The sequence below is a fragment of the Odontesthes bonariensis genome, chromosome 23 (assembly GCF_027942865.1).
Source record: "Odontesthes bonariensis isolate fOdoBon6 chromosome 23, fOdoBon6.hap1, whole genome shotgun sequence".
NCBI classification, from domain to species: Eukaryota; Metazoa; Chordata; class Actinopteri; order Atheriniformes; family Atherinopsidae; genus Odontesthes; species Odontesthes bonariensis.
The window spans coordinates 8,053,297-8,066,258 of record NC_134528.1 but is presented as its reverse complement, the minus strand read 5'-3'; the positions used below and the strand labels follow the sequence as shown (position 1 = coordinate 8,066,258).

Sequence of the window (12,962 nt, the reverse complement as noted above, 5' to 3'; positions counted from 1 at the left end):
AGACACAACAGTGACACAGCAGTTATTAGTGAGTATGTTTTCTGTGGGCTCAGACGGGAAACACACACATTAACACCTTCAGTGCTGCTCCTTATAAGTTTATTTTCACGTTAGATCAGCCAGAAAAGGGAGAGTGACTAAGTGCTTTTATTATTCTGTTCTTTCTTTGATCAGTCGTACTGTTAATGCTTCCTCCAGCTGTATGTGCGAGCTACATGTAAAGAAAGAAAAACCCTGTTCACTGGGGGCACCACTTCTGCGCTAGCTGCAGCATTAAACACAGGAACATTTCTTGATCTTGCAGCTTTTTTTTACGAGATGTAACTGCTGTAATGAGATGGGATTTACGAACAGGGCTAATCCTTGGAAATGCTTTAAACCAGCTTTGCAACCATATCCCATTCTCCATGCTTTGAGGGCTCCAGCCCCTCTGCCAGAACAACTCTCCAACTGTGTTTGCCTAAATGTTTCATTCATCTCCATCACTGCATACTTCAACACTGCATAAGAAAAAGCCCGTGCTCAAAATAGCAGCTGCTGTGAAGTATTTGCAGACTTCTTGTGCTTTTTTAAGAAAAAAAGAAGTGTAGACTGTAAATTGACACCCGTGTGTTGAGGTTTTTAATTCAGTGTGTCCTTCAAACATGTACCTGCCAGTTAAAGCACACACACCTGCCAGGCTGCAGCTCAGATGTTCTATTTCTGTTTCATATGATAAATAAGCCCATTAGCAGCTGGTTTCTCTGAGTTAAAGTGGGTTATGGACGTACTCGTGCTGTTTTACAGCTTATTCTTACATTTCTGGCTCTTCTAGGCATTCCAAAAACCTTTAGCATTTTCAGAATACTCTGTGCTTTTCACCCTCTTTGTGCTGGCTTCCTATTTATTAGTAACATGTTTTAGCGAGACAGTCTCAAGATACAAGAAGCAGTAATTCTAATTTTGTTTCTGGGATGATGGGGCATCTGTGCTTAAAGGATGGGGTGCATCCGTCGAGTACAAAAAGACTCTCATATTAAAAATTGAATTTTATCATTGAAAGTAATGGAAAAAGCAGCTTAGGAGCACTTATGCATCGGTTTTGTGCGATCCAAAGTTAAGTTTGGCCTAATTTATTTTCTGAAGGAGACAAAAGAATTCCCTCTTTAGGAGATAAAGTTCGGGCTCACTGTAGTAAGTTGAAGGCATTTTACTCTCTGTGTGTAATTGATTGCACATTCATCTCTATAGTAGACATAAGAAAGATCATAACAAAAGAGTACTTACAAAGTTTTTATTCAGTCAATGAAAAACTCAATCCCACTAACAAAGACAAAGTAATGGGGTGCCTGGTTATTCAGCCTTATGGAAATGGTGGCAGTCATAGTTCTGGGAGATTTGACTTTACCCGTTTTAGGATGTATATTTTATGTTCATTAAGAGTGTTATGCTGAAAATCACGCATGGTCTCAGTAATGAGAGATTCTCAGAGGGTTTCTAATGAAGCACATATTGTGAAATCTTGCCTACAGTTCTCTGCTTGGTTCTTGGATCAGCTACAGCTGCGCATCTTCTTAAAAGAGAGATTTTTGGAGCTTGTTTATGTCTAAAACGCTCACTGGAAGTTGACGCCCCTTGTCTGACCCAACTCTGGGACATGAATAAAAAAACAGCGCTTACTTTGCTTTCAATTAGACGACCGCACACAATTAAAGGAATCGCCTTATTAGCCATGAGATTACCTAACATGTTCCCTGTATCGTCTTTCTTATTGACATGACCTCGATTCTACAATTGCAGTAAAGCTTAATTAACAAAATTGCGAGATATCATGTATTTTTTTTGTCAGACACTCTGTATGTTTATATCATCAAGCCAGGGTTACAGCTCTTTTTGTCCAGTTCATTGGACTGCTCTTGTTTCTCTGAGTGTGCACGCACGGGAGTGGAACTGATGTATTAACCGCAGTTTGTTTGTTGCCACGTTTCTGGGACATTGTGAGTTAACGTTCAAGACATTTTGCTGCTTCTAGCTTTCACTGCATGGATGTTGCCTGCAGTTATAAGATCAAGAGTTTATTAGAGCAGAGCGACATTTTGGAAATGCTTCAGGTGTCCGTGAGTTGGCTGATTTTTCAGGAAGAACTTCTGATGTGTTTAGCCGTCTCGGTGCATGCTGTCCTTTGTACGGAGGATGTGGAGCAGGCTCTGAACGCCTCGGCCAGCCTGACTCCAGGTTTCCAGAATCCTAACGAAATCAAAATAAATGAATAAATAAAAACTAAGTTTTTGAATGAAAGGTTTATGTAATTTGATCAAGGTTCTTCTCACTTCTGTTCCATACTAAATATGGAAGTGGTTCTCAGTTTTTTCCCCCCTGACATTTGGGAAATATAAGAGAGAACAAGAGAGAACAGCCATATGTTCTGAGCATTTAGGTCAGTTTTTCTGTGTACGTTTGTCACGTTGCACAGAACAGTGGAATCTGCATGCACACAAAGGCATTTGTACAGCGTGGAAGCTCAAGTGCTCATGGCCTCCAAGAGAGAGATGAGAGGGAAAGCCAAAATGTCATATTCATCAGTTAAATGGGGAGTTGGACACATAATTTGTTTGATCTTACTTCTGGCCTTTTCAGTTTTTAATACATGGCACCCAGAGGAAAAGGGAGAATTATGTGCACTGCCACATGATTAAGATTTCCGACTTACAATGGATGAGATTTTTGAGGTTTTTGAGGGTTATTTTTATGTTGTACGCCCGATTTATCACAGAACACATATACTGCTGTAAACCAGAAACCGAGCACTGGCAGATGGGTTTTGCCCCTGTTTCTCTTTTAATCATCATCTGCTCTGGGGGACAGCTGTCTGACGGGTGTGACCCTTCTGGATTCAAGTGACGAGAGGAACGTCTTTCCGTGGCACCTGCCGTACTTATTTAAGCCCAAACATTTGAAGTTCTCTTCAGTTTTTACTAGCATACATAAAAAAGAGATATAAAGATTAAAAAAGGACGATATATTGATTGAACGTATTGAGCCAAAAATGAAAGACTATATATATATATTCAGTTGGTGAAAGGTCTGGATGCAAGGTGAGCCACTCCAGAACCAAGGCAGTTCCCCTTGCGAAGCCATGCCGTTGTAATAGATGCAGCATGTGATTTAGCATCGTCTTACTGAAATATTAAAGGCTTTTTCTGAAAAAGATGCATGCCATACCATAAGAGATGCAGGCTTTTGAACTGAGCGCTGCTAACAAGCTGGACGACTCCCCTTTTGTTTTGTGGTCCAGAGGACGCGGCGTTCATGATTCCCAAAAAGAATTTCACTATGTCTGACCTCAGGACAATTGTCCACTTTACTTCAGTCGATTTAAATGAGATTAAAGGCCACACGGAAGGTGGTTAAGCATCTTAAAAGACACCCCTCTTACTGGTGAAACCTCAGAGCTCCATGGAACGACCTAAGAGATCATTTGTGCCATCGGCAGTTTGATTTTATGACCGACACGCTCAGTTACTGGATTCTAATCATGACTAGCTCTTTACCCTTGTGTCATGTCGTTGCACTAATTTGCTGTTGTGTTTTTTTTTCTGTGTAATACTATGTTTGTGCTGTGATTGCTTTGCTCCGGACCGGTGGCAAATGAGTTTCCCCTGTGGGATTACTAATGGCATTCTTATCTTACCTTGTCTTATTTTTTGCCCAGCAAAGACCGCAGTCTGTCTGGGTCATGTTCACATGTGACTTTTCTCTTTAACCTGCGTTTGTGGATGGCGCAGAGAACTGTGCTCACAGTCTGTGATTTCTGGAAGTGTTCCTGAGCCCATCCTGTGATTTTTTTTTTTATGACAGAATCATGTCTGTCTTTAATGCGGAGCTGCCTGAGGGCCCAACGATCATGGACATCCAGTACTGATTTTTGTCCCTTGAGCCCAGATGTCTCCAGATTCTCTGAATATTTTGATAATATTATTTAGATGATCTTTGTAATTTTATGTTTTAGGAGATTGTTCTTGAAATTGCTTCACAATTTATAAATAGAACTCCTATTGGTTGGCTCAGTTTAGTTCATGTGCTGGCAGGTTGGTGTAAAACTCAGATTAAGTCCTCCAAAGTGCTTCCTACAGAGAGCAATGTGCATACTATTAGTAACTTCATTCCTTTCTTTCTTTATTGATTTTTTGAGCACTTTCTAATTAAAGTCCATGTTGACACCCTTGAGCAAACTTGATTAGTGTGTTGCAGCCTGGCCTGAAGAACTCTTTAGTGCAGAGATCACATCCTCTTCCGAAAAATCTACATTTTATTTGTTCCTTTTCCGAATGCAAGAGTGTTAACGCGAGAGGTTAAGGCAGAGGGAGAATTGACATGCAGGAGCTTAAAGAAGCTGGAATAAATACATCTATTGAATTGCATTGGGATTTTTTTTGTAAGCGCTTCAGAAATCGTTCAGCAAATTCAGATGCATTCCTCTCATGAATAGATTTTAAACTTAAAAATGTGTGCTGGCCTTACATTATTCTGCAATGGCCTGATAACCCCAACATATGTTTCTGTGGACCAATGCGTCTTAAGTTAATCAGTGTTTTTAAGGATCATCTCTGGGAGCCATGTGTGTCAGTGCAGTTTCTAAATATACTCATAATTGTTGCCATGGTGGCTCGTGCCATATGCCTAATTGTTTGGCTTTGTTTTGGAGTGAGTAACCGAATGCACAGTATTCCAGTTTTACATGTTTACAATTCATTGAAAGCTTCATCACATGACTGCTAACATCTCCCACACAGATATTTGAGCCCCCCACTCTCGTGCCTATAACTGGCCATCTAATGACATAATAATACATTTAGTCGGAGTGCTTAGAAGCTCTACATCACGACTCTGAAAGTAGCACTTTATGTCAGATCCACCCGCAGAAGAATGCAACAACTGTCCTGGTCCTCCCTGTGACAACCAGCCCTTGTTGTCCCTAAAGCCGTTTTTCTTTTTTTTTGCATCACCAGCAGCTGTTTGCAGTCTCTGTTGGAAAAAAAGATCAACAACAGAGTGAACAGTGACAGGCCAGAGCGCCCACTCCATCGACTTGTCGGGGATGTCAAATTGTGTCTGCTGTGTGTCAGTGCAATCCTTTACCAGTTTCACCTGAAGTTACATTTTTTTTCTCCCCCCCCCCCACGTTTGTAGAGAGCTGCTGGGTGTCTCCTCCGGAGAGGGATCGGGACTGTGGTTCAGCCCGGTGAAATGTAGCGCCTCACTGCTCTCAAAGCCGGATTTGTTGTCTACTCATGGTGAGTCTTCTCTCAGGTTTCATGCCACTTGAGCCAGCGTGTAGCTTAAATTACTTAACACCGACTGCTGCAGCAAACAGATCTCCTCACGTAAAGAAACACATAACAATAGATATGTTGCTAAGCTTGAATTTTGAACAAACAAGATAAGATTACGTGTCAGACAGCTGAAGGTTTTTGATGTCTTTTCTTTAATGACTGTTGGAGTAAACGTACAGAACTTAAATACCAAAACTGTTCAATGCTCCATTATTTTTCTGGTTTAACTTCTGAGATCCATACAGTCGCCAGTCATCCATTCACAAATGGTTTGCCCATTATTTTGAACACTTCCACATACTGTTCGGTCACCTTATCAGTCGACTCCCATCTCGGAATTTTATCCTGCCTTTCAGGAAAACATTTGTGTGCTTCAAGCTTGTTTAAACATGTCATGTAAAACAAGCTCTGTGGTTAAACTAACCAAGACATGAATGAATACCCGACAAAAAAGGTTTTATCACTTGCTGAAAATACCGCATGTCATCAAACAAGAAAAGCTGGAAGCATGACAGCAAAAATGGATTAGAAGTAACTTATTTTTTATATTTATTTTTTAGAAAAACTTTACTTTATCTATTGTAAAATACCTCATCTGTTGATCCGGCAAGAACCTGAAACCAAGAAATGGATTCATGGTGCCCATTTCTACTTTCATTCTGTGTGGTTGTGGGGGTGCTGTCCTCTCTTCAAGAAGCTGTCGGTCAAAAAAAGGTCTTACTTTTAAGAAGTGTCCTGACTGCTGATCGATGCGTTGGCTTTAGGCCATATGTAATTACTTTGTGACTGTTCATCCGTGAAATTGTTGTTTGGATCTGAAATAGATCCAAAGTCTGAGCAAAGCCTACTGATGTTGCCATAGTCAGAAAAAATGTGGCCACGGCAGCACTAGCAGCGGGTGAGATAATTTCAACGGCTTTCAAATAAAAAGCATTTGCTAGCAACCGCTGCAGTCTCATTACCAGCATTTAATGCAGTCTCATCCACGCACATTACGTCTCTAATCTGTTTAGTTTTTCAAGTGTGCGCCTGAAGACGAACAACTTCTGTCAGCTGTTCGAGGGAGTGCGGCTCCCAGGCTGCAGAGAGGTATGCAAAGTGACACTCGCTGGCTGCCATATTTGCAGCTGTGGCCTGTAAGATGCGAGCTGGCAAATGGAGTGGAAGAGTAGCCCCATTAAACCCTGCCTCTCCTCTGAGAAGGAGGCTAACAGCTCTGAGCGTGCCGGCTTCTTGCTCCCCGGCAGAAAGTGCTGACACAAATTTTTGTCTGACTAAAATGCCTTCTGACCGCATGACACTGGCTCTTTTCTTCCTCTGGGATTCCACGGCTGTAAAGCTCAGGCTATACAAAAGAGACACAGTGTGGGACTGCTGTTTAGGAGGTGGCATAAATTATAATCGTGCCATAAACCGGCACAAAGGTCTGCATTGCTCAGATTTTAGAGGGTGAGGGAGGAATTTCTTTGTTTGAGCGCTTAATTGGGTTTGTATGAGTAAAACTTTTCATTTTACATCCACCGCACATGAGTATTCTGAGAAACAATTTTTTGTTGAGCAAGCTTCTCTGTTAATCTGTTTCATTTTAAACCGCTTCACACACAAACATTATGCTCTTTTGACATTTGTTCAAAGATGCACAAATCCTATAATCTACAATGCTCTTGGGCCTGAGAAAAGCTGCCTTGCCCCCTTCGCCTGCCATGAATATCTGTCTGTTTGTGATGAACCTGCAGTGATGGCAGAGAAGCAGAAATATTAACATAAACTATTGGTTTCTGCGGTGTGAATGTCATCAAATAGTATTTGCTTTTCACCTCCAGAATCTTTACGTGCTTAGGTTTTGCTGTATATTTTCCAGCATGGAGAAGCATTAGCAACTTGTTTTAAGGCTTTGTGTTGTTGTTATGGTAAAACAATGATATTTATGTACTTTTCTTTAATTGTATTAGTCACACATAGAGCCTTTAGGTGCTCCAGGCAGTAAATCTCTGCTCGGTGCTTGAAGGGGGGTGAAGATAATGAGATTGATCGGTGTTGTCAAGCTGCAGAGGGAAATGGGAAGATGATGGTTGCTCTCCAGTGGGGTGTGTGGGTGGCAAGCTTCAGCCCACAGCTACTGAAAGGGAGCTGTGTTAAATGTGACACACTGAAACTCACAAACGCCAACCCTGACAGCCAGTTGTGACGAAAACCAATTTAGTGGGCGAGATAAATTCAGTTAAAACTGTGGGGGAGCTCTCCTCCTTGGTGCTTACATTTCAAGTCAACCGTTTGGTGAGGGGGGGACTTGGTTGGAAGTCAGAAAAACTTGAGGACTCTGAGTCGATGAGACAAGAGTTTGTTGTTCAAGGAATTTGTTGCTGGTAGCATAAGCGTACTGGTGAGGTGACACGACGTCTTTATGTAAGACCTGTTCAATGTCTTTTGATCGACATTTTGAAAGGGCTCCTCATCCAGATATGCTATTCTATAAACCTCTTCTTAACAAAATAGAGCTTTCTGAGGCAAGAATATAGGTAAGATGTGCATTTGATATTTTTCTGGCTTACAAAGTGCGTATAGATAGGAAAGTAAGTAACTGCCATGTCTCTCAGTTCTATCTATAAGACGGCGGATAAAGATAACCTATAAAACTGACATCTGTTAACTGTCATTATGAAGAATTATTACAATAACATACAGTTTATTGGTATTTGGCATTTTAACTTTTTTCTTTTTCTTTTTAAATAAATTTTTGGACCAATGATTTATAAATATTTAAATCAGGTATGTGTGGTCCATTAGGCTCATTTAGGCCTCTATGTGCTCTGTTATTTATTCATTCTGCTCAAGGGCTGCTAATACACCAGGAAAACTAAACAAGTGGTACTAAATTTAAGAATTTAAACGGCTCATTTCACCATGTTCTGTAAAGAGTTCCAAAGACTTGAGCATCAGCACAAACGCATTATCTAGAGAGCGGGCTGACACACTTGTTTTTGTCCGTGTCAGCCCTTGTAAGAACTTAAACAAGCCTGTGAAAATATTACTTCATCACCAGCTTGTGTTTAAAACAATACAGCAAATGAATTGCTCTATTTAGAAAGCCTTACCTGCAGAGACTAAGGCTCAGGCTCAGTTCCTGGTAAGGTTAACAGAGGTACTAGTTAAGTGGGAAGGTAATTGGGGGCTATTTTATTGACACAACTTAATCCGACACGAACGCAGGATGAAAAGCACAAACTTCCAGGATAAACCTCAACCTGCCCTTGAAGTGGCTTGTTGGCAGGTGAAGAGTGTATCAGGTTTAGCTGGGAGACAAACAAACAAACTACGCTGTGCCTTAATTCACCACGCTGGTATGTAGCTGGCTTAACAGAGACATGCTCCAGACTGTTTGCTGACCTGTCTGCTTATAGCTTTGAGCCTGAGTAATTGTCATGCTGCTCATTAAAACGTTTGAAGCTGAACACCTCAGTTAACTCTGGACTCTGCGTGAGTTGGGAGGCAGCTGTATTGGTGGTAATTTGGGGGGAATATTGGTAGTTTTACATGAGGGTCTATATTTAATAGAGGTCTGTATGTGCAGTTGGAGCCAGCTTTGCTATTGCTTATTCTCCCATGGCAGATAATATCTGAAAAAGAATTTCTTGAGAGAAACCAACGTTTGTAGTGCTAAAAGCCAGATTTCCATTGTCCGTGTTAAGCCATTAGACAGAATGTTGCCTGGCTTCCAATGGCCTCCGCAGTGACCACAGTGAAGCATCCAGGCTCCAACACAGGAAATAAATGGCACAGAAATCAATCTGTGCTAATGTATGGTTTGAGAAATAACATACTGCGAACCGCATTGAAAACAAATATGCATTGTAGTCTAGACTCAGCTCCACCGCAATTTCCCTCACATGTTTTCTCTCATTTCCCTTCGTGCACAATAACTCTGGTGGACGGGAATATGCAAAGTTGTTGTGAATTAATTTTCATTCTCTCAAAACTGGGACCTCTTTTCCAAGGATTTGAAAAAAAAGCTCTTGGCCTATAAATCATAATATATCCAATCCCTGACACAAGTCCACCTCGGTTTGCCCTGTGTAATTTGTTGGATTGGGTTTGGACACGGGGCAGAAAGACCACAGCAGCTCATGGACATCTTGTGTAAACGGTCTCGGGGATATTTCTCATAGCCATCACAGAAAATTACAAGCTGTGCAAATGTTTCTTGTTGAACCTCATTTTGCCAACTCAGTCGTGGTTTATCTTCATCGCAGCATTTAGAAGAATTAATGAGTGCATGCGATTGCCAATATGCCTGAGACGCAAAGGTAAACAGAGACATTCAGTTATCATCTAGGCTCATGAGGAAACTCTTTAAAGTGAGTTTCCTTTGGGACCATGCTTGCACAGGTTTGTTCAAAATCAACCCCCCCCCCCCTCCCTCCTATGTTTGCCAGCCATCCCTGACAGCTGGGCCCAGCTAACAGCTGCTGCCCCCTCCCCCAAAATCCAAAACATAAAAAAAAAAAGAGTTGGCCTTAAGCAGGCTTTGTAGGGGAGCAAATCATCTTGTAATTGCATTGTAAATATGTGTGTGGTCCCCTTTGAGCAGAGTCCCTGCTTGTGGGTTGACCCCTTTTTTCAATTTGTTACAATTTGATAATGTGAAAATTGAACATTTTTGAGCTTCGACTGATATTTTCTGTATCTAGCGAGAGACATTCAACCTCACATTCAGTGACATTTACTAGCTAGGCTAGGGTAATCCTCCTGGTGACATACATGCCACCCACACACACACGGCAGTCATACATGTGGGAGCCACTGCCAATTACTTTGTGGACAAAGTGCCTGGCTGCGGTCTTATCTCGGAAGCCTGCCTATAAAGTTCAGAAATGAACCTAAACTTGAATTGCACTGTCTGCAACCGCCTCATTTGCTTCTTTTTTGGCAGTGTTAGTGAAGTCAGTGGGCGCTGATAGTATGTGTGTGTGAGGCTGCTGCGCTCTCTCTGACGAAGGTCGTAGACTGAGTGTTTTTATTTTGCTGATGTTGGAAAGGCTTGGCTCAGCCTGTTAATGTGAAGTGAATGGTACAGCGCGTCAGGAAAGACTCATCTGTCATTGCGTAACCTTCCACAGAGGGGAATAACTGGAGACAACACAAATCTGACTTTATATTATTCCACCCTTGACTGATGGGTTCTTTCTTCTTCATTTAAACATTACAGATAATTTGCATTTATCTTCTTTCAACTGATTGGAACGTGCGCGTTTTTATGTTTTGTGTCAGACTTGCGCCTGCACGTGCACACCTCCCAATATATATTGATCTATATGTATATACTAGGGCTGGGCGAGTTAACTCGTTATTATTGCGTTAACTCGTTAATTATTTAACGCAGATAAATATTTTATCGCGGATTTACTCAGGTTTTATTTATTTATTTATTTATTTTTAATTTGTTTTTAAAATTTGTTTTTAAACATTTAAAAAAAAAATTTGGCAGAGAGAGGGGGGACGACATGCAGCACAGGGCCGTCCGATACAGAACTCGAACCGAGGCCAGCTGCAGGGAGGACTATAGCCTCTTGTACATGGGGCTCCTGCTCAACCCATTATGCCACAGACCACCCTTTATTATTTATTTTATTATTGTAAAACTCTGCTGCTCACAGGCTTTTATTTGGTAAAAGTCTGTTGCTGTCTGCTGCGGAACCGGAAAAGAAATTAATTGGCGGATCCACCAAACATGGAGAAGGGTACGGAACTTTTACTCGGCCATTTTCATTTTAAAGTTCTTCCAGACGGCGGAGTCGACAGAACCAAAGTCATCTGTAAACTCTGCCAAGTTGAATTGTCTTCTCAGCGTAGTAGTTCCAGTCTAAAATATCACTTAAAGGCAAAACACACAACTGATAGCAGCAAGTCATTCAAGGAAACACAGTGGAGCGAGGCTTCTACATAAAAACTACAGAAAGATGCTGATGTTAAAAGTGTGTTTGCACAACAAATGCACTTTCATTTATATGGCAGCACATTTAAAATAAAACTAAATGCTAAAAGCTATACACTACTTTTGAATTCATTTTTGGATTTTGCGTACAAATGCGATTAATCGTGATTAATCAGGAAAATCATGTGATTAATTAGATTAAAAATTTTAATCGTTGCCCAGCCCTAGTATATACATATTTATTTTACTTGTTTTGTATACAGCGCTTTGTGGCGGTCTGTGAAAAGCGCTTAATAAATAAACTTTACTAACCTGAAGATGCATGACCCCTGTTCAGCAGACATTATATCACCCTGAAGAGGATGACGAATTCCTGTTAATAATACATTGTGTTTAAATTAATGGGGAACGGCGCGGTGAGGATGCTCTTTCTCGTATGCGGTAACTCATTTATTTTCACAGCAGAGCTTCATCAACCGAACGCTAAAGTATTCATGATAACCCAAGATAAATGTTCATGTGAAACGAAAACAATCAAAGTCATGTACTGATATTGCACATAAGTGTTCTGCAGTTAAAAACTACAAAAAAAAAAGACCTCACTGCTTAAGTAGAAACGGCATCGGTGTATTGATATGATTTAACAGTGAGGTTTCTTATAAGTAAGGTTCACGGTGCAGTGAGAGTGTGGGAGTAAACTGCAGCTCCGCCATTCTCAGCCACGTGATTGACACATGGGGAGATGGCGGCTGGGATCTAACAGACATTTATTGGTGGTCGTCAAACTGCCAGGTCAGTCGCTTAGCTAACGCGCTAATTGGGTCTCTGTTTCCTCTGGTCTTGTCTTCGCTTTCAATCAAAGCTCAGTCCAGCCTGACAGTGATCTGGTGGTGGGCTGAACAGGAATAGCAAGCAATTTAAGATGTTTTCTTTCCTTCCCACGCTTCCTTTCGCTCCTTTCTAGACTACTTAGATCTTTATTCATAGTTAAAAATGGCAGTCCTGACTGTGCCATTATGTCCGATATATGTTGTCGTTGTGGTGTTGTATAGGTTGATCTGAAAATAATTTTTTTGTAATTGTTTAGGAACGGAGGACACCTCATCTGTAAAGGAGCTCGTGCTTTCATACTAAAACAGGGCATAGACACAAAACCTTAAATGTGTGTCCACCAAGAAATATCCACATGTATAAAACTGCAAATACGCCCACCCACCTTTTCTTTATCAATCTCATTGAACGTGAAACTGAGTGCATGTGCACGAGACAGTTACCCCGCCTTTGCCCCTCCCTACATGAATATGCAAAGTACTATAACACACCTCTCCTGTCACCCAGTGTCCCGTCAGAAATGTCAAATCCTGATGCAAAGAAGAAGAGGAAGTTTATTCTCTTGATCCGTAACAAATTTAGAATGAAAGAAATGACAGTTAATGCTGTCGACTCAGAAACGCAGAGATGCTGAAATTTAAAATCGGAGAAAAGCGGTCTGTCATCAAAGTGGACATAAAGAAGAGGGCACACAAAGAGAGGAAGGCTGCTAGGCTACTTATAAAAATCTAATTTATGTACAGTAAGCAAGCTGGACACAGACGAAATGTAATTATATCTATGTCATACCAGCAGAGCTGGAGTAAAAAGGAAAGGGCTCTGGGGTCCCGCTGCATCCCAAGCCCGACTGTAGAGAGCCGGGTTCACAAATGCTGTGTTGGAGTCAC

The 12,962-nt window shown here is 41.2% G+C and overlaps 1 protein-coding gene across 4 annotated transcripts in view; it reads left to right on the top strand.

Annotated features, from left to right (window-relative positions):
• Positions 1-12,962, top strand: part of tanc2b (tetratricopeptide repeat, ankyrin repeat and coiled-coil containing 2b) — a 155,748-nt gene that overhangs the window by 14,895 nt on the left and 127,891 nt on the right. For 3 of the 4 annotated variants that reach the window (XM_075457337.1, XM_075457336.1, XM_075457334.1), the window contains exon 2: positions 5,170-5,273. The exons of the other annotated variant lie outside the window; for it this stretch is intronic. The gene's annotated coding sequence lies outside the window, so the exon portion shown is untranslated. The remainder of the gene's footprint in view (positions 1-5,169; positions 5,274-12,962) is intronic. 4 annotated transcript variants of the gene reach the window in all.